This window comes from Crotalus tigris, unplaced genomic scaffold (assembly GCF_016545835.1).
Source record: "Crotalus tigris isolate CLP2741 ecotype Arizona unplaced genomic scaffold, ASM1654583v1 scf7180000017883.2314494, whole genome shotgun sequence".
Classification (NCBI taxonomy): domain Eukaryota; kingdom Metazoa; phylum Chordata; class Lepidosauria; order Squamata; family Viperidae; genus Crotalus; species Crotalus tigris.
This window is the reverse complement of record NW_024096700.1, coordinates 807826-831082: the sequence shown is the minus strand read 5'-3', so window position 1 is coordinate 831082 and position 23257 is coordinate 807826.

Below are 23257 nucleotides of genomic sequence, written 5' to 3'. Positions count from 1 at the left end.
CACCTCCTTTGTGCTGGGTGTGGCTGCTGCTCCGGGCAGCAGCAGTGGCCTAATGGACCTGCGTGAGCTGGCAGCAGAGGGGAGGGCTCTGAGTGCCGCCTCTGGCACGCGTGCCATAGGTTCGCCATCACTGCTTTAAGGTATCTCCACTTTGCCAACCTTTGGACATTTTGAACAGTGGCTACTATCCATGCCAATGAGAATTCCAGGGCTTGAAATCCCAAATTGAGTGAGATTGAGTGAGCTTCAGATTGAGTGAGACTATGTCAAAACAATACTTCCAGTTCCTAAATTGTTTCAGATGATTAGAAAATAGCATAGCCAATGATATCTATAACTTTCATTTATTCAGTAACAAGTATGATGGCACTGTATGAATATTTAGAAATACATTTACTGCATGTTCCATTGCACAGACTGCTTTAATATATCATAGTCATATGAACAGTTAAATTTGAGGATAAATGAATTCTTTAGTCAAGATTACTAAAGCTTTTCCAGTAACTTTAAGGAACAATGGTGTGCCTTCATCCAGCAAAGAGCTTTATTATAGAATAGTGATGATCAAATGAAGCAGTCTTCAGAGGATAGAATGAATTCTTATAAGTGCCCTTTTTGAATAATGGAGCATACAATGAGCAGATTGCCCATATATTAGGGGAAAATTATTCACATAACCATATATAATTTGTTTTATATATGAACCTGGATGTCTACCTAAGGAAATAACAATAACTTTACACAAACTCATTATTAGTTAGCCATCTTGTTGGATGATAACGATAGCATTTTATGTCAACTTGACTATCAACAACAGTAATAAAACCAAGCTCCACCCATGTAGCCAAATTTACCATAATAAGCAAGTTGCTGTAATATTCTTACATTTTGTTATTTGGTTTATATGGATGGAAACCATGCTGCCACTGATGAGGAAGACATTAAATCAACCCATTAGATCTGCCTCATTATCTTACATACATTATTTTGAGACTGGACAGACATTTCAGACAGAAATGTATACAGTGGTATTAAATAACCTTACACTCAGGCTGTTTCTTCAAGGGTAATTATCAATTTTAGTAGTTGATATTATTTTGTGCAAAAAAGTATGTGTCATAGCAAAGGCATTGCTGAAAACAGAAAGGGAAGGCTTGAAATTGAAAGTTTAAACAACATGGAAAAATATGAACATTATTTTAAATCTTTAGAAAGAAGTATTGTTCAGATTTATTTCTAGCCATGTCACCTCAATCAGAAACAAATGACTAGGTGTGCATGCATCCACATAATAGCATATCCTACTAAATGAAAAGCAAGAATACAGGCCTTAAGAGATCACATAAAATGTGATATTACAGAATATTAAGTTCTGTGCAAATAATTCCTAACATATGAACAAAATTAAATTAGGCAGTCTGAAGCTGCAAGCTGGGAAACATTAATTCCTCTCCCTAATGTCTCCTTAATATATGCTTCCAATACATGATGGGGATTTATTTTTAAATAATGTTATTGCATTACCAGCTGACCTTCATATCTGCTTCAATTTGCATATAGAATGAAAGTACCAGAAAGGCATTTTCTTTCCTGGGTCCAAGGAAAAGTCCTTGAAGAGTGTGCCTGAAAAGCCAGTTTTTGGATTTCTGCTTAAAGCAATAAATATTAGAGCTGATTCACATCCATTTGTAAATAATGTTTTCAAACTTGGCAACTTTTAAGATTTGTGGAATTCAACTCTCAGAATTCCTGAGTCATCCTGTTGCCTGGGAATTCTGGGAGTTGAAGTTCATTACTCTTAAAGCTGTCAAGTTTGAAAATAACGATTTAAATTGTTTATTTTAAGGCAGAAATGTGGAGCTCCTAATTATCTTCCAAAGACTCATAAGAGAGATTCTAGTTTAGCGTTATTTGGAAAGAGAGCCGACAGTATAATTCCACACCAATATTTTTCCCTTCAGTCACGTTTTCTGGTTTTGTTTCCACTTAAGATTCTTCAGATTTCTCTAGTAGGGGTGTCAAACTGCCGGCTCATGGGCTGGACACGTCACTTGGAAGCTGTGCCCACCCCATTGCCGGCAATGGCAAAACTGGCCCGATATGTTGCGCGATATCACATGATGTCGTGAGTTTGACATGCCTGCTTCTACAGCATTTCTTTGCTCATGTTAATTTTTGCATAAATGGATAGAGACAATCTAATATGACAGGATTTATTTTCTTCATTGTGCTTGGACAGTTAATTAAACAGTTTTAGACATAAGATGGTAATTGTGTCAATTATTTTGTTCTTTGGTGTCCACTTCCATTATGAACAATTCTACCATGGTGTTGCATGAACACCTTTTGATTCCTCTTTGGCTGTCTTTGATTGCCTCCTTTTTACATTTCTTTGGACCACAATAATGTTTTTTTCTTTCCAAACTTCAAAAACTGCTTAAGTTATTGAATCAAGAAGCAACTAAGGGTTATGCCTATGAACAAACTTTTCAGTGGAATGTCTTGTTGGATCAAGAATTATATTCATTTTGCAATTGAATGAGCCATTTGAAAAAAAAAAGGTAAAATTATAAAGCAAAAACAAATAGATCAATTCCAAAGTAAAGCTTAAAATTATATTAATTTCATTCATAAACAAATATCATTTTGAATACTTTTCACTTGTCAGATTTTTTCAGGTTGTCTGCCCCTGCTCATAGTTTTAGCAATAAGATAGTCTTTTACTTTCAATAATTCCAAAAATAGTCCATTCATGATTAATGGGGTGTTGTTGTTGTTTGCATTAATGACATTTCATCACACAAAAATATTTATGGTATGGTTTATTTCTGATGTGTCATGAAAATTATGAGCAAACACTTTCAGAAATATTATAAAACCAGATATTTTCCTTAGTGCATTCAATACGTTTTAATTAATGTTTTCTTTGGTGTATTTTAATCCCACATCTTTTTTAGAATTACATTTGACAAAAAAGACATTGCCTACTCTAATAAACCCGGCCATGGCTTATTTATATGATTCCTCTTCAAAAAGTTTCCAAAGCAAAAAATCCTCCTTCATTTCTTCTATCTGATACATATACAGACACACACACACACACACACACACACACACACACACACACAAATAATACTAAATGAATATATACTGTCCCTTATTAAACTGAAGAATGATTTTTTTCAGTTTTCAAATTTTATAGCTGGGTTAACATCCAAATGATCCAGTTCAGACAAAAAAAAAAACTTCAGCTCTTTCTTTCTAAAGATTATTATTTTCTTTATATCAACAGTCAACTGAACAGTTGCTCGTTTATTTATTTGGTAATTATTCAAATTTATATATCTGCCCATCTGAGGAGAAGTAACTCTGGGTGGCATGCCATAGTTAATTTTAAACAGTACCTATATAAAAATAGACCTTTAAAAACATAAAAATCATCATGAGAAATGCATATAAATCAAATTAAATATATATATATAAACTCCAAACAGAAAAAGAGTGAATATATCCCTTACTGGGGTCATTGAAACCTGTCTCCGGTTTCTTGGGATCCCCAAGACTGATGTCAAAACCAGATGTTGAGGGACTTCCAGAACATCAAAAGGGATGGAGATAAACTAATGTCCAGGTGGAGAATATTCCATAAGGCCAGTGCCACAGCAGAGAAGACCCACTACCTGGAACCTGCCAAATGTAAGTCTATGGCAGATGAATATTTAAATACCCATGTATGAACTTATTTCATAGGATCATCCAAGTTTGGGTTTTATCTAGGATAATTTAAGTTACCTTAACTTAACAAAGGCTAAAAATTTGTTCAGATTAGGCTGATGGTATAATTTAAAAAAAATAAAAACTATATTAAATTTGTGACCATGTTACTGCTAGATAACTTGCTTCAGCAGTAAACTTTATGTGCTCAGAAATATCAAAGAGATAATTCCTTCCTGCTTCTTATTGTCAAACAGATAACAATTTGTGCCCTTCTATGTTAAAAGGCATCTGGTCTCTACCTGCTGCAGCTATTGTCTACTGTTTCCAAGCCAATGGCACAAAAAAAGGAGAGCAAAAATAATGTGATAAACCGAGCAGATAGACTGTCAGTAAAGGCATTTTATGTGCCATTATCAACATGAAGAAATAAACTTGGGAATAATTAAAACAGAATCATGATGCTCAGAAATATTTTTTTCTAAAAAAATTATTAATGAAGTGAAGGGTCCTATAACTGGAACAAAAAGAATTTGTTTAGCCTAAATATTGCTATCTCACTTCTGTAATCAATGTTTGTGTCAGGGACAAGCATGGGAAACATGAACATGGATGGGATGTACTGAACAAGGGAATAAGGGAGTGTACAGGAATGATTGTCTTCCTTATAATAAAATGGCTCTGTTGTCTGATTTTGATTGGCTAACAAAGTTTATAAAACAATGTTACTAACTTTCTAAGGTGTGGCACTTCTGAACGCAATGCTGCCAGGACTTATTTTGATCGAAAATAAAGTGCTGTATCTTTAAGAAGCCTCTGCTTGAATTTTCATGATTGGATTTTTTTATGATTTCTCAAGTTTTGCCAAAGGCCAGTGACCTTACATATTTGGCGCCTGAACAGGGACTTGAAGGTTTTTTTCTTCAAGGTGGTTCCTCCATTAGAACCCCCTATGAATGAGTTCCTTTGTGACTCACAACCTTCAGCTATCACATCCAGGAAAACTGGTGCAGGTCAGCTATAAAGTCAAGAGCACTCCCAGACCCTTTGTGTCTAAGAGGGAATCAAGCTATTTTCCAAAGCACCTGAAGGCAGGGCAAGAAGCAACAGGTGGAAACTAATCAAGGAGAGAAACAACCTAGAACTAAGGAGAAACTTCCTGACAGTGAGAACAATTAACAAGTGGAACAACCTGCCTCCAGAAGCAGTGAATGCTCCAACTCTGGAAGTTTTTAAGAAGAGACTGGACAGCCATCTGTCTGAAATGGTACAGGGTTTCCTGCCTGAGCAGGGGGGTGGACTAGATGACCTCCAAGGTTCCTTCCAATTAATCAGTGGAACAGCCTGCCTCCAGAAGCAGTAAATGCTCCAACACTGGAAGTTTTTAAGAAGAGACTGGACAGCCATTTGTCCGAAATGGTGTAGGGTTTCCTGCCTGAGCAGGGGGTTGGACTAGATGACCTCCATGGTCCCTTCCAACTTTACTACTATTACTATTACCTGAGATTGTCTTGACCTGAATATTGAAAGAGGCTTCCATCTCGTCCCAGTGAGGATAGGAGGAGATAAGAATACAGGAAGAATTTGGTAAGTAGAAACAAACATTCTTGAATGAGGAGATTGGGGAAGTGAGTGAGTGAGTGAGTGAGTGAGTGTGTATGTGTGTGTGAAATGCCTGAAATGTAGAGATTTAGTTGCCTGCAATGTAATAGAGATGAATGACTTTTAAGAAAACCCTCTGTAAGGGATTCCTGCACCTGAAGTATTAATACCACTTTACAATGCCTTGGTAAGGCCACACCTAGAATACTGCATCCAGTTTTGGCCACCACGATGTAAAAATGATGTTAAAACTCTAGAAAGAGTAAAGAGAAGAGCAACAAATATGATTAGGGGATTGGAAGCTAAAACATATAAGAAATGGTTGCTGGAATTGGGTATGTCTAGTCTAATGAAGAGAAGGATGAAGGGGGACATGATAGCAGTGTTCCAGTATCTCAGGGGCTGCCACAAAGAAGAGGGAGTGAAGACAGGACAAGAAGCAATGGATGGAAACTAATCAAGGAGAGAAGCAACCTAGAACTAAGGAGAAACTTCCTGACAGTTAAAACAATTAACCAGTGGAACAACCTGCCTCCAGAAGTGGTGAATGCTCCAACACTGGAAGTTTTTAAGAAGCAGGGGGTTGGACTAGATGACCTCCAAGGTCCCTTCCAACTTTATTATTATTATTACCTTTTATTCATTAAACATGAACCTCAGTCAACTGAACCTTCAAATTTGCTGGCACTGATGGTTGACACAGGTTGCTACCAGCATCCTAGGTGTCAACCAGGTATCTCCTTAAAATATAAGAGGTTCCGAGTAGCGCAGTTTTTTGTAACATTGCTGGAGTTATTGCAGGAAGCTGCAGTTTTTTTATGTGTTTTGCAAAGTTTTTGGACATAGATCCAAGTGCCCCAATGACAATGGGTACCACTGTTACACGTTTCATCCATAATCGCACAGTTTCGATGGCCAGGTCGCAATATTTTGTAATTTTTTTCAGTTCTTTTTCTTCGACTCTGGCATCTCCTGGTACAGCGATATCAATCAGCTGTATGCTTTGGTTCTCTACAATTGTGATATCCAGCGTATTGTGTTCCAAATGGCGATCTGTCTGTATTCGAAAGTTGTTATTGTTGTTGTTGTTGTTGTTATTATTATTATTATTATTATTATTATAAGAGAGGGCATGGTGAGCTCCGATGCAGAAGGAAAGTTATTGAGAAATCTCTTGGGAATTGTTCAGTTGCACTGAGCAAATGAACTGGTGTTTAAGGAAGAGGAGGAGCCATGTTTCCAGTAGGCTGCATGTTAGCCCATTGGAATGCACTGAAATTGTGGCAGTAAAAATAATATTTAGGAAAGCACAGTTGGAAAACTCTGTGCACCTTGGTTTGGCCATCTTATCTTTTTAACAACTTCAGCCATGGAAGAAAAGAAAAGAAAAAGCAAAGAACTGTTTGTAAGTTTTTTTCCCTCTAATCTGGCTCTTTGGATGGACAATTTGTTTTTTCCTGTTAGACAATAGCACCATCTACTGTTCTTGGAACCCATCCCTATTGTTGTACAGGAAGAGAGGAGGCTGCTCTCTGCAGTTTTCTCCTCCCCATTCAGGCCAGCAAAGGGCCCCAAATTCAACATTCCTTTTTTTTATCCTTGTACAGTGTCCTTTGAATTTGCAAAATTAAAAAGGGAAGCCTGCTTTGGCCTCAAAGCCCAAATTGATGTGTTTCTTAAAAATGACCTTTGTGGGAAATTAGAAAAAGTGGAAGCCAGAAAATTAAGTGGGCTTCTAAGCTTTTGCTTGAAATGATGGAAAAAGCAAGCAATGGTTCAGGGCTCAATTGAGTCATTTCTTGATTTTTTTTTCTCATTTCTTGGAGGACAAGCAACAGGCCTGGAAAGTGATTTTTTCAAGTGATTTGGAAAAAAAAATGGAGCTCATTGGCTTGTGAAAAGCTCCCTGGAAAAAACATAAAATGAAATATCCGTATGTGAAATTGTTTATGCAAGCAGTTTGAATGTAAGTGAATATGTGGGTATGCTGTGTGTGTTTTAGTTCCACCCCACCCCCAAACAATAAATTGCAGATTTTGTTGTTCTTGTCAAATGGAAAGATAATAGCAAGTGTTTAAATTTTGTTCGGCCTTCTTTGTTACTGGCTTGCTACTTTTTTTCTTTTTTCTTTAGAAAGAGAGAGACAGAAAGGGTGGTGAAGTGGTTTTCCTTGCTGTTATTGCTGTTCTTTTATTTTTTTTCTCCTGGCTTGAGAAAGAAAGCAGGGGGAAAGGGGGAGAAAGGTGTAGAAGTGAAATCTGAAATCTACTCTTGTAGTTTCAGCTTGCAATTTTTTCTTGGAAGGAAGGGGGGAGGCAAAGATGCAACAGAGATTATAGCTGAACAAAGAAAATCTTATTTGAACAAGAAATGTTACTTGTAATCAAATGAGACAGAGAAAAACTTGGTATTGGAACAAACTGGAAATCTTTGAGGTTTAAAATGTTAGTTAACCCTATATATCCATCAACCAAAGAAAATGACTCTGAATTGTTTTGCTTAGATTTGTAAATGTTTTTAAAAGTTTGATGCTCTAGTTTCAGTCTTTGCATGCAAATATATTTTCAGTATATTAACTTAGAATACCGCATTAGATTTAGCTATTATTTGTGAATTTGCTTATTATTATTATTATTATTATTATTATTATTATTATTATTATTATTATTATTATTATTTATGTCTTTATGTTTGAAGGACACACTGTGTAGGACACACTGATTTATTGATTAAGGAAAAAAAATAGACAATAATATCTAAGAGAATTGAAGGAAGTGTAACTCAATCCTTGCTGGAGTTGAGGAAATTTTGGGATTATGGATAATATGTTGTTTTGATTAAAAGAGAGCCCAATGTTAGACAGTGGAAAGAGAAAGAAAACTGATTTGTTCATAGATGGATCTAGCAAAGTAGCTGAAGGGGGAAAAAAGGCATGATGAGTGTGTGATGCTCGATGGGGAGGAGAGAATGTTGGTGGAGATTGGGGGGCTTTCCCTCCCTTTGGTCAGCTCAGGCTCTGCAGCAGGCTCTGAGGTTGTTGATACAAGGGGAAAATGGATACTTTTGGAAAAAGTTCAAAAAAAAGAAGATTGATTAATAATAAAAGAAAAAAAGTTACTTACATAAAGTTGATAGACACATGGAAAGTTGAGGAGAATGACACAGAAGGAGGAGTTAGAGAATGTGATGTGTTTTTGGAAGCTTATGTTGTGGGAGGTACACAGTGGCTGGACAGATTGTGATATCTAATGGTGAGGCCATTTCAATGCAGGCCTCAACTCTGGAAAATTTGCTTTGTCTCTTTTGAAATGATGTGTGGGAATTACATGAAAGTTGAAGAATATCAATGAAGAAGAGAAGAATGTTACTCAGTATTTGCATAATCTGGCGGAGGTTTTGTCTTCTATCTCAGCATAGGCCCAGGCTGCCTACCACCTGTCTCTGACTGATCATTGTTCCTGGAGAATGGGTTTGGGTGAAAGAACTATTGCAAAGTGGTAGACAAGGATAACCCTAAAGGAGTCAGCACTTCCCAGTGCAACGCTGATTCCTGCAACCCGGTGTGCTTAGAGATAACCAGACCAGCGGACTTCTCAGCATCATTTGGACTAGCTATCAATGGAACCAAACAGTAATATGGGTTCAAGTTAACACTATTATACCACCAAAGAGAGATGCAACCTAGAACTAAGGAGAAACTTCCTGACAGTTAGAACAATTAATCAGTGGAACAACCTGCCTCCAGAAGCTGTGAATGCTCCAACACTGAAAATCTTTAAGAAGAGATTTGATCAACCATTTGTCTGAAATGGTATAGGGTTTCTAATAATAATAATAATAATGGATTGGCTGGGTGGATTGGCTGGGTTTCAAATGGACATCATGACTTTGGTGGGAGGAGGAATATTGCTGGTTTAATTATATCGTTCACGCGAGATTTTCACCAGATCTCGCCTTAACTTCCTTACTGTTACTAGTCCCTAATAAAAGTTTCCTTTTGAGACAATGCCTGTTTCAAGAGTTCTGTTTTCTTGGGTGGCTAGCTGAGGTGGGTCCTTACACATACAGAGAGATAAAGAAAATTGATTGGTTAAAATAACACTACAAAAGAAAGTTTTGTGAAAACAAGAGGGGTGTGGCTTTCCTTTTACATGCTGTTGCCTATAGAGATGTCATGAAACCTGGATAGCTGCCATGGACACAAGCTGGTTTGGAGAGATCTTTGGTAATTGGCGAAGGGAAATTTTTCTGGTTGTGTTAGCTTTTGGAGGTTTTCTGGTTTTGGCATGTGTGATTCCTGTTATCCAAAAAGGAAGTTACTTCTACCATCTCATGGATGACAGTCATAGCATCCTCTGTAAGAAGTGATAAACCCCATAAGCCAGCCAAGGTCCTGACTATCACCGCAATAACAAAGGAATATACATCTTTGGTCACCAAGTAACAGAAAGCATTCTGTTACAAAATTAAAAAGGGAATGGGCTTGCTTAGAGAAGATGAAAATTTTGTTAAACAAGTAAAAGATCAAAGACGAACTCATATTAAGAGAATTTATGGGTTGCTAGTAGAATTGGACTCAGAACCAGAATTAATTAAAGAATGTATGATTAAATGGGCACAAAATTTTGGTGAACCAGTTCTACTAGATACCTGGGAAATCATCTGGGTGAGAAATGTTAAATTTACACAAGCCCAGAACTTAAGGGAGAATTTTTATAAAATGTTTTATAGATGGCACCTTGATCCACAAAAAATGTCTCGTATGTATCCCGACTTACAGCCCAAATGTTGGAGATGTGGTTGTTTGGATGCTACTTATTACCATATTTGGTGGTCGTGTAAAAATATAAAAGCCTTTTGGATTAAGATATGGTGGAATATTCAAATAATTTTTAGAAAGAGGGTAAAATTTACCCCACAATTTTTTTTGCTAGGTATTGTTACCGATTGTGATACTAAGGAGGTTATATTGATGTTAAATTTAATTACAGCCGCAAGGTTGTTAGTAGGACAATATTGGAAGAAGGAATCTTTGCCTACTTTGCAAGAGTAGTTTTTTAAAGTATCCTATCTGGCGGAAATGGCAAAGATTTCGGCTTTTTTAAAGGATCAATCGCAAGAGAAGTTTTTTGTGGTATGGGAAAAATGGATAGATTTTATACAACATAAGTTGGATATAAAAAAATATTACTTAGTTTATCAATAATTTATATACAAATTTTAATATTTTATAGATTGTATTATTTTTTCTTTTTCTTTATATGTTTTATTATTATTTTATTTTCTTATATTTCTTTTCTTCTTTCTTTCTCTTTATTCTTTTTTTAGATATTTTCTTTTTTTTTCTTTAATATTTATCTCTTTTATATATATATATTATTGTTAATTATTCTATTAGTAGTTTAAGTAATGTATTTAGACTTATCTATGGTTTATATATATATATTTTAAGAATTCAAGAAAATTTAATTAAGCCTATATTCAGCTCTGGGAAAGTTGAGGGAGGGACTGGGAGGGTTGGGGTGGGTTGGGGAGGGTTGTTTTTTCTTATTTTGTAAAATTTTAAAAATTTTCAATAAAAAAAAATTAAAAAGGGAGGAATGAAGGGTCCTGTAACTGGAACAAAAATAAATTGTTTAGCCTAACTATTGTTATCTCGCTTCTGTAAATCAGCATTTGCATCAGGGACAAATTTCATGTAAGCATGGAAACATGTACATGGATGGGATGAACTGAATGAGGGAATAAGGGAGTGTACAGGAATGATTGGTGTCTTTCTTATAATGTAATGGCTCTGTGTCTGATTTTGAACGGTTAACAAAGTTTATAAAGCAATGCTACTAACTTTCTAAGGTGTGGCACTTCTGAACGCAACGCTGCCAGTGTTCAGATTGTGTTTCCACCCAGGACTTATTTCGATCAAAAATAAAGTGCTGTATCTTTAAGAAGCCTCTGTTGAGTTTTCATGATTGGATTTTTTTATGATTTCTCAGGTTTTGCCAAGGTCCAATGACCTTACAGAAAGAAATGAGCTTGAACACAAGGTGGACCTAGGTGGGCACATTGGCAATTATTGAATTTTTGTATGAAGAAAAAAAGCTAAAAATGAAAATGTTTCTCAGTATTATTAATGAAAGCTCTGATGGATTACAGTAATTTTCAAACTCAACAACTTTAACATGTGTGGACTTTGACTCCCAGAATTCCACAGCCAACATACTGACTAAGCAAAGGCCTATTTCATTCCATAAGGAAGCAACCTTGAAGAACTTTCAGTTTCAGTTTCACCAATATTTCATTCATTTATACACAAAATAATTTCTACTGAATTACTTTATCTGTATCAGGAAGGGCAACTGGCAATCTATGTGCTACCTGCCCCTACTATCTGCAGCACTGAATTTTGGCAACAAATGACTGACCAAAAGATCAGGACTGAATAGTGTGAGATTCTGTAAAATATTCCCTTCCAGATTGATGAGGAAGCACTCATGAGGGCCAAGTTTGATTTTCAAACCAGCTACATAAAATTATGATGTTATAATAATCCAGCTTGCTAATGAGGATGCTTAATGTAGGTCCTCACAATTTATTAATAAATTTACCTCATCAAAATATAAAGATCTGGCAAGGCTTTTCAGGAGAAGTCCATTTTGATCTCTGGCTATAATGGCACTATTTTCAAATCGCTTATTCAATCAGCTCTAAATATCATCGCAGATGCCAAAGTCAAACTGACTATAACTTCCTAAATTCCCCCCCCCCACCCCACCCAACATGTAACATTTGGTTACTTCCAATTATCTGGTGCCTCATTAATTTTCCAGGATTTCTCAATGGATAATGCATAAAGTTTCAACCTGAAGATCAATAATTTCTGTCAATACCATAGGATCAAATTTATCTTATCCTGGAGGTCTCATTAAATAAGTATATTCTATGTTTTTGCCAGTTTCAAGATTCAGGCTTGGTGGAGCAGACACTCTCTTGTTGGAGAAAACTGAATTAAAACAGGGACTGGATACCACTTTTTTTTAATTACCTATTGAAAGGTTTACATCTTCATTAAGCAGTGCTTCTCTTTTTTGCCAATGTGAATGTATTTAAAGAGCTCTTTTATGTTGTTTCTAACATCTTTTACCAACTTTGAATCACTCAAAACTTTAGCCTTTTAAACTCCATCTCTACAATTGTATGCTAATTCATTATACCAGGGGTGTCAAACTCAATTTTATTGAGGGCTGCATCAGCACTGTGGTTGCCCTTGGGGGGGGGGCGGGTGGGTGTAGCCAGCATGGGTGCAGCCTACTGGGTGGGCGTAGATGTATTGGGTGTGGCCTACTGGGTGGTTGTGGCCAGCTCTACATTGTTTGCGTCAATGGTGCTTCTGGGGGCATGGGCAGGAGTGGGACAGATCTGAGGGTCTCTGGCAGAAGGGGGTGGGACCAGGGCATGGTCCACTGGAGGAGCTTCACTGTTCCTCTCAGGCCATGTGGGGGGACTGGATGGTGGTGCAGGCTGCCCGGAGTCCTGGGCAGCAGAGGTCAAATGCCCAGCCTGGCCCTCGAGCACTCACAGCACCAAGCCCAGCCCCACTTCCCCAAGGGGGCACCCAGAGGCACTTACCTCCTCCTCAAGGCTGCTGCTGCTGTGCTTGCTCTCCTTAGACAGATTGTTCATCATGGGTACGAGGGCAAAGTCAGAGGGAGGCTCATTCCCTCTCCATGGGAGGAGACCCAGCTTTGTATCCAAAGCTTCCTTAGCAATAGGAAGATCCCCAGGATAGGCCAGAAGGAGGGGGAGGCAAGGGGATGGTGAAAGGGGAGCAGGGCAGGACTAAGGCAGAACTTCCCTCAGACCCTCCCTCTCCTTTCCTTCTTTCCTTCCTTCCTAAGTACAGAGTGGTGGGAAAATATTTGAAATGAGGGTTTTAAAGGTGGTGAATGCATCATTATAAAAAAGAGAGGGAAGGGAAAAGCAAAATATTTAAACTTATTGCTGAATTATTTTTTTTTTGCTTGGAATTGCAATTGAATAAAGCTTAACAAAGCTCCTTAAATATTTAACATAATTATTGCCAAAGCACAATACAATCCTATGCTTCCTTTATCTCATATGTCTACATGATCATGCCATTGTAAACCACAATGACTACTTATGAGACCAGGGGCAGAGGGCAATTGCTAAATATTAACTTAGTTTTTGTGATGCCCTATATCTTAGTGATGGTACAACTATATTTATGTTGTACTTTTTCTGATGACAACAGAAGGAATCATGGCCATTCTGCCAAGATGTTTTAGACTATAGATTATAAACTCATAATATCCAAGATTTTTGGCCTGGCTGACAGCAATCAATGAGAATTGGACATAAAATCATCCACTGGCTCTAGCATTCACAATCACTTTCATGAAACATACTAAGCTATCATGTCATGCTATAATTGAGCGGTCCAAGCTAGTTTTTCTTTGACATAATTTCAATGTACTTTAAGATGTCCTGCCACTTAAAATGTGATGAATCACTGCTCCCTTTGCCATCTCTGCCATGTTCTTCTTTCAATGGTTGCCTGAGGGATGTTTTTCTTCAAAGTTATATACTGGGCAAACTAGCAACAGAGTCTGCCTGGCCAGCATAATAAAACTAGTTCCAGGGCCAATTTTGTCACAGTGATTCACACTAAGGAAGGCTTTCAGAAGAAGACAGCAGAAGATCAGGAACCAACACAGTCCTTTAAAACTTAACTATATATATAGTCAGGTTCTTAAGAACCTGATTGCTGAAGAACAAGCTGGGTTTAGAGAGGAGAGAGGCACCATAGATCACTGCTTAGTTCTCCATCATTTGATTGAAAAATATGCATCAGGTAGACCTGTATCATTATACCTGCCTTTATAGATTTTAAGTCAGCTTTTGACAGGTTACAAGGACTAAGCTATGGGATAAGCTGGAAGCTGCCTCAATTGATCACAGCCATCTGTTAGGTGCCTTACATACCAAAACATCCCTCAAGGTGAGGTGTAATATGCAAGGGTCTCTCTCGAGGTCAGTTGAAACTCAAAAGGGAGTTAAACAGGGATGCATTTTGACCCCCTTGCTCTTCAATTTTTACATAAATGATATGGTAGAATGATTAAATACTCCAAATTACCACCCCCCAAAATAAGTGACTGAAGCATTGCTCTGCTGCTCTATGCTGATGATGCTGTGATTCTCTCCAGGACACCAGTTGGCCTTAAAAGAGCCTTGCGGGCCCTTGTCCAGTATTGCAAATATAATAAACTGGACATAAATTATGAGAAAACAAAGGTTATTGCTTTTGAAAAAAGGCCAAAACGGTACTCATGGTATTTAAATAGCCACAAAATAGAGGAGGTAACCACCTTTAAATACCTAGGGGTGATTATCCATGCCACTGGCTCACAAAAAAAACCACGGAGAATACACAGGTGCCTCTGGCCAACGATCAGCGAATGCCATTCTTAATTTTTTCTGCACAAAGGGAGGATACCACATTCCAGCTACAATTAAGCTCTTTTTGGCAAAGTCGCTAGCACAGCTTCTCTACGGAACCTTGCTCGGACCCTCAGCTTTGTGTTTTACACCACTGGAAAGAGTTCAATCGAAATTTATCAGAACAATTCTCCAGATGCCGCACTGTGTCCCAAATGCACTTCTGCACCTGGAGACAGGATTGAAGCAAGAATCTGTATAGCTTCCTTAAACATCTGGTTAAGGCTTAATTGCTTTTTGTAAGGCCTTGCTCCATTAATTCTTCAAGATAAATTCTCCTCTTCATGGATCAAGGCAATGGAGTCCAACCTTGCCAAACTAGGCTTCTCATCAGCCTCAATTCTCAAATTGGACTACGACCAAGCAAAACAAACCTTGCATCAAAGGGTAGAGGACATCGAGGGGCAAGCGGACTTAGGTATAGCTCTGCTGTTTCTGGCTCCAGACTCTATTAGAAACATGGTTACACCTGCCAGGTATCTTAGTCAGTTGGAGTCAGTAAATCACCGGAAAGCATTCTCGCTTGCACGGTGCCATGCGTTTCCATCGGTCGTCCTGTATAAAAAGACTCCATTGGCAGAAAGACTGCTCCTGTGGCTCAGGAGAGGTGGAGACCATTGGACACATACTCCTTCGATGTTCCTTCTATAAAGCTATTCGGAAAAAACATATCTTCCCCATAATTGATAGGTATCCTGGTCTCCAGTGCCTGCTTAAGGACGAGCAGGCAGTGATCACAGTGCAGGTGGCTAGATTCTGCACAGCAGCACGGGATTCGCCAGAAACATAAATAAATATTTTAGACCTTTTTAATAATCTTTTATAATCAATTTTATTACATGTTTTTATCCAGCATTAGACTATAGTCAATGTATTTAAATTATCATTGTTCCTAAATTTTGTCTCATCTCCAAGTGAAGCTATTTTCCAAAGCACCTGAAGGCAGGACAAGAAGCAACGGATGGAAACTAATCAAGAAGAGAAGCAACCTACAACTAAGGAGAAACTTCCTGACAGTTAGAACAATTAACAAGTGGAACAACCTGCCTCCAGAAGCAGTGAATGCTCCAACTCTGGAAGTTTTTAAGAAGAGACTGGACAGCCATCTGTCTGAAATGGTACAGGGTTTCCTGCCTGAGCAGGGGGGTGGACTAGATGACCTCCAAGGTTCCTTCCAACTTTATTACTATTATTACAAGATTTACAAGAACAAGGTATTGAACTATCATGGTGGAATAGCTGATGCTTCAGATTATTTCCAAAATTACATTTCTATATAATTCTAACCTACACTAGTAATTCACAAAAATAAAATATTTATAAAAAATTTAAAAAAAATTAAATTTGATGATGAATTAAATTTCATTATCAGAAATCTCCTGCTAAACAAATGGGAACTATTAACATACTCACTTATCCATTTTGTTTTCCAGACATTTGTATGATATAAAAAGAATGGTTCAGAGGTGGAAAAACCAATTGTCTTGTTTTTCTCTATATATTTATGTAACAAATGATATACTTCATTAAATCAGTGGAGATTTTTTGTTCTGGCATTTAAATGGAAAACAGAAAATAGTTACGTGCTGCATTAAATTAAATTCCCTAGAATAAGCAACCCTGGGGGGAAATATTAAATTAAGTTATACAATTTTTTGGTCCAATCAACACTAGTGTACAAATAATTGGGTACGCATGGATTTTCATCATAGTTTGGTGGATACAGTTCATTCACTTCTGTCTTCAAAATCATCACAATTAACTAGGCTTTAGAAAAATAAAAGCAAAATATTTTCCCACATTTTAGAGGCTTACTGTATATGCATGTTCTTAGGGAAGACAAATAGGAATAATTGATTTATGTAATAGTTCTAAAGATATCTCAAGGGAACAAAGTAATCAAAATAACAATGTTGGAGAAACAAAATTTATCCTAAAATATTATAAAAGCAATATAGCCTGAAGTGTAATAGTATTGTTCTTCCCCAGAGATGTATTATGTATATCATATGTAATCTCAAAATTTATTATCATGACGGGTTGAAAACCTCTAAGGAAATTATGTATCATATTGTGATCCAAGAGACCAAGAAAGAGAGTGACACATAAACTGCAAATATTTGATAGTACTGTATAAGTGTCACTTTGATATTTTTCTGGTTCATTTTCTTTTCTTGAATATAATACATAAATAAATATTCATTACTCAGAGTAGCAATTTAAAGAACAGAATTAATCTATATTCAGTATGTCTCTGGATATTATGGAACGGTCTTAAAGGAAGTGCGAGTGATTCATGTTTCATTCTTCCTGTCTAATGTCCAAATATATAGTTCATATTTTTCTCATCTCTAATCCACATAGGAAATCATTTAACATGATTGTGGAAATTCCCAAAATTAATGTAACTCACATTTTCTTAGATCACTTCCCATTATCAGTGAAACACTAACTTATTTTAATTAATAGTGTAAAAGAAATGATGTCAAAATAAAAAAGCATAAAACATAAAATGTTCTGTACTTGGAAACTTAACATTTTTGTATTGCTAAATAAAAAACAATTTTAATTCAGATAAATTGATTTTATTTCTATTTTGTAATTCTTCAGTGATGCATTTCTTAGTATCACAGTATGTCCCCAGCATGTTAGTTTAATCTCAACTGTTTGATTTCATTATTTATTTTCAACACATTTATTTTATTTGTCCAATTCATTTTCAAATGCATGTTCATTTTTTTCAAGTTAGATTTCTACAAATATTTGATTCTGTTTGATAAAAGGATTAATAATAATTTGTTGTCAATATTTTATCAGTGTTAATTCATTAGTGTTGCTAACAGGGAAAATTTATGCTGGAAAGAAAATTGATATGAGCCATCCATCCAGAAACATTTTAGATCATATTTATTTACTTCTTTGTTGCTTTTATTTTGCCATAATCTGAAGGACTCCTACCTGTTAACTATGAATATGTGTATGTGTATGTGTATATGTAGTGGTGAAAGAAAAATCTTCATCAGGGTCCAGTCCAAACTGGGAATAAACAACATGGAGACTGCTTTAGAAAGAAGGTTGTAGTTTATTGAATGTTATGTGTTTCTGGCTACTTTCCTTCATGACCAGAGCAAGCTCACCTGACCAATAACCAGCCAAGACACAGTGAAGGCCTTTTGTTTTGTTTATTGCAATAAGCGGGGAGAGAAGCTATCAAAGCTTGGTTCACTCCAAAGTTCCAACCCAAAATATTCCCTTCTTTATACAGCCCTGTCCCAGCTGCCACATCCCTCCTCTTTCCCCATTGGCTGAGGTATTATGAGGTTACACACATTCCGACCGCCTCCTACATATTTCCTGCTACATACTAAATCACACATTAAAATTAAGAGATAATTTATACAAAAAGTGTCAGTTAATATTAATCAACTAATTACACATGCTCAGTTGCCTGAGTTTTGGCCCCCTTTTTTATGACTTCTTAGAAAAATAGGTTCTTCCTGTTTTGCTAGTTATCTTCTCTTACAGCTCCTGTTCCCATTCTGAAGACCCAGATAACAATTTTGCCTATGTGTTTCTCTTACATCCTTCCTTTATGCTCTCCTTTCCTGTTTCCCAGCCATTATAGTTTCTTCTCCACTCAGTAAATTTCCATTGCAGCAAATTCAATTTTAAATTTCTCTTTCAATATTAAATTTTGAAGACCTTTCCTTTACTTCTATCATTGAAGAGGAGAGCCAGACAGAAATATGGCTCTGGAAAAACTGACCACGTGTAGCAGGGAGTGGTGGGCTTTTATACCTTCTTGAGCTTTTGTTTGGAGTTGTTTCTGTGGCATGAACTTTGACCTGAGTCTGAGTGTGCCTTTCTGGTATTCTGATGGTGGTGGGTTAATCCTATTATGTCCCAGAAGTCATATCCTGCTTCCCTGGGGCTGGGGCTGATGACTGTTGGATTTTTTGGTGTGAGGGATTGTTCAGTCTATGGATCTTTCTTTCTAATCAAAGCTTTCTGGCTCCAATCTTTGTGACAAGATTATCACATCTGCATTTCTGCAGACCTGGTTTCTGTTTGGGGCAGAAAGACTTGGGAGGGGGTTGGTTTCTACCTTTAAAATCCTTTGGGGAAATATATTCTGTCTTTTTAATATTCCCCAAAATATTTCTTTCTCTGAATTTTTCTATAGTACTTAACAAATAAAAGACTAATATATTGATAAAAATGTATCAACATGTTAACAATTAAAGTACTCAAGCAAAAACAAGAAACTATATAACTGCAATTATTTCTCAATTTTCTCCTGAAATATTCCATTTAAAATAATTTCTGGACAGCTAAGAAAAGGAACCTAATTTCTGGAGGAAGACTGTTTCACTTCACTAAAATAGGAAATCTATATTTAAGTATCTTTTGGATTTATAAGCAGCAGGTTGAAAAACATTTTTAAAGCACAATAATAAAAATTCTCTTTGGGACCTGGAAAACATCAAACCACAAATTGCAGCAATTGTATTAGAGAGGTTGTCTTTTAAGTATTTCATTCCTAGGCCTCTTATGATTTATAAACTACTGTCAGAACTTTAAATTGGACCCAGTAACTCCTCAGCAAACAGTATGCCATTTAGATCTCCCATCTTATGCTTAACTTTTGGGCAGGTAAATTTTGCACTAATTGTAGATTCCATATTGTCTTCAAGGACAACTTTATGAACAGTGTATTATAGAACTCAGTTAAGGGCAAAGATTAAGAATACAAAGGCATTCAGGTACAGGCAGTGGCATAGCTAGTGTAACATTGTCCTTATAACTTTTCTCTAGTTATGGAGAGCCTCAAGATAGCATTTGTTCCTTTGAAAAGGGTTTTCTTTGTCAAGATCAGGACTTTCCAAATCCCAGGGTCTATAAACTATCTATTCACAATAGGTCTTATCTGGACTCAGCCTCGGGATTTTTTCTTCTCTTCTTTTTGGGTTATAATCAAGGCCATTATCTCCAAGTTCTTCTGATTCAGATGGAAAGAAAGATATAGATCAATGTCTTATTTTGCTATAAGATGAAAATAACAGAACTATAAGAATCATGGAGCATTACTATGCATCCCAAGAAGACACATTATTTACACATTATTATTTTTCCCATTAAAGTGAAAGAAAATAAAATCCAGTGACAATCAAATTATTTTGACTCCTTAAAAGGAAAAATTATCCCTTTATGAATCTCAGATCTGTTGTATTTTATACATTCAACTGGATTTTAACAGCAGGACAGTTCTGAGAAACAGTAGAAAGTTGAGATGTTCTAGCTCACATTAAAACAGCAAGATGGATATTCATTTACAATGGAGTCAGTCAGACCCAGGCAATATATATTAATATATCCTGGAAATTGTTCTTGACTTCTAAAGCTTGGAATTTTAACATACTCATAATTTCAAGAAAAAAAACACCCATTATTTGAAGTTAATGTTGTTAAGGAAAATCTGTTATGCTTCACTTGAAAGAATAATTGATTTTTCATATGGATTACCAATATTTTAGAAAGATTCACAGAGTTCCTTGAGAGCTGCTGAACAGACCAGCCTTGTATTTCATCCATTTATCTGGCCCTGGTTATTTAAAAGCATGATATCTATATTCATTCTATATTCATTCATTTACATTTATCCCTGAGGATTTCTGCATATCCTCTGTTGCATGCATGAGGAAAGATATCAGTAAAATAACTTGGAGTACTATTTTTTCTTTATACAGAACAGAATACACTGGCATTCGAACAGAGACATAAGAAGAATAGGCACAAATATTTGGAAAAAACTAGAGATAAAGCTGAACTAGCAATTTTCACAGCAATTTATGTTAAACTGAAATGATTGGTATATACAGCAAAGAATCAATCACATATTCCACTTAGTGTTTCATTTCCAGGATTCTAAATATTGAAGTTAATGTCTTTGTCAACGCTGTGACAAAACGAACTGAAGCCATTTTCATTTTGTCTTCATTGCCACATATTTAGTTTAGAAAAAAGAATGGGATATAGTTCTCAGTTAGCCAAAACAATTCAAATGTATGGGAACCAAGGTCATTGCTGATAACATTTTGGGGGGCTGGAGAGCTGGGAGGAGTGCCCACATTTTCTAACAATTGATGAATGTGATTTATGACAGCAAATTGGGGTGGGAATTGCAACTTGCAACTTTGTAACCAAGGGGAGGGGAATTTAGTCTTGGGTTCACCTTTGTATGTACTGTTATTTTGTAGCCAAATAAAAATGTTCTTTGAGGAAGAATTCCTTGCCTTGAAGTTCTTTTAATTGGTCTCATCTATCGGAATCATGACATTTTTATTTAAAAATGCTATTGGTATATTGGCTAAATGCTACTGGCTCTCTTCATGTTTTGGTTTCAAAAGATCCCCTGCAATGAGTAATTTATTTAATTAGTGTATGGCAAAACCCGCAAAGAATTAACACATATAGGGGAACTGGAGGGGTGGGTTAAAGAGAGAGAAAAATGACCCATGAAGAGTGTTTCAAAACAATAATAGCCATTGCAGGATGAGTTGCTCTGATGAGTTTGAGATAGGCTATTGTCTTAAGGCTAATTTTTCCCCCTGTGGAAAAAAATGGAAGTAGATATTGAGAAACATTGTGCCTTATTAAAACAACTAGCTGTAAACATCCAAATGGGCAGAAGCATTGAGTCATGAGGGAGTGGGGTCATTCCTGGAGTTGTTTTTTGTGTGCTTAGACTGATGATACCTTTGCACAAAGCAGGAACCATAAGCAGTTGATAGCCCTGAAGTAGCAAGCAGGACCCAAGAGAGTAAACTGCTAAGCAAACAGCTGGTATAAAGGACTATAATTTGGAGAGGACAGATCAGGAGTCAGTGTGGACAGCTTGACTAAGATGTTGGAATTCAAGAAATCCAGAAAAGAATTATTTTTCCCCTTTTTACTCCTGACCAGAAGTGAAAGCCCAGGAAGAAGCTTCATAAGTGAAAGAGGGAGAGAGTGACTGAGTTAAACCAATAGTGCATTACAAAAGTCTAGTTGAAACTGTCTGTATAGAGCTCTGTATGAATGTTTAGTTAAATTATGGCCACTATATATTAAATGTTCTCGAATCCCAATAATCAAAACAGTCCTTTCATAATTTGAACTTCTACAGAAAGTAAATTTCGTTTCACATCTTCCTGCCTTATATTCAACCATTACTCTTGTTATCACAAAGAACAGCAGCCATCACATTAATACAGAGGACATTGGAACTGTCACAATGAGTGTCTGAATGCTAAGGAAAACTTGTTTAAACTGGTTCAAACATTCATCAGTGTAACAGACCAAACAAAGATTGAAGAATATTCCAGCAGGACCTCTTCAAAAGCAGAGGAAGCAGATCAGAATAAAATCACAAGCTATTGGGAGTAAGAGTACAATTGGGAAGTAAGTATCCCCCTGCAGAGATCAATCAAAAGAAAGAAAATTTGTAATAATGCAACAAATTTACAACAATGAACTTTCAATGCCCTACTCTGCACTTCCAGACTGGGACTGCACTCTGCACTTCCAGACTGGGACTGCAAAACTACCTCTTTGAACGCAGACGAAAAGCATAAGAGCATGTCTTTTTTTGAACCCAATGAACTAGTATCTATCTATCTATCTATCTATCTATCTATCTATCTATCTATCTATCTATCTATCTATCATCTATCACTTCTCATCTATCATCTATCAATATAACATATCATCTATCTCTCATCTCTCTATCATTATCTATCCTACCATTTAAGATAGTAAATTTGCAACAATAGACTTCCAATACCCCCATTTTGCTAAACTCTGTGCTTCCAGGGCTCTGACAAATTTTGTATTGTCATAGAAATCAAACAAGCTAGTTTTCAGTTTTTGGAAAAATATTTTGGAAATGTTAAACATTTTTCCTCTTTTGTTTTCCTGATTTCAAAACTAAACCAAACAAACTGGGCAAAATTAAACAATCAACAAGAGAAGTTCAGCAACTGACCAGTCAATTTTTTCATTTTTTTGAATTTTCTTTTTCATATATTTTAGAACAGGAATGTAAAAAATATCTGGCTTCTTATAGTTTATTTTGTGGAATGTTTGACTTAATAGAGTGCAACATTTGTTTTTCTCTGACTGAATACAACTCATATTTGTAAATTGAATCAATGGCATGTGCAGTAGATCAAAAAAATCAAGATGGCAGTTACAACAGTGTGATCAAAGTCCTGCTCCATTTTATGTCCATTGAGACATATCTTTCAAAATGGCAGGGCTTCAACCGCAAGGTTGCGATTGCCATATTAAGTTTATCTTTTGTCATGACCCTTGCATTGAATGTCCCTAAAAAAAAACATAATTGCTAGTCTGCATCTAGCAATCATGTAACCTGCTGTATTGCTAT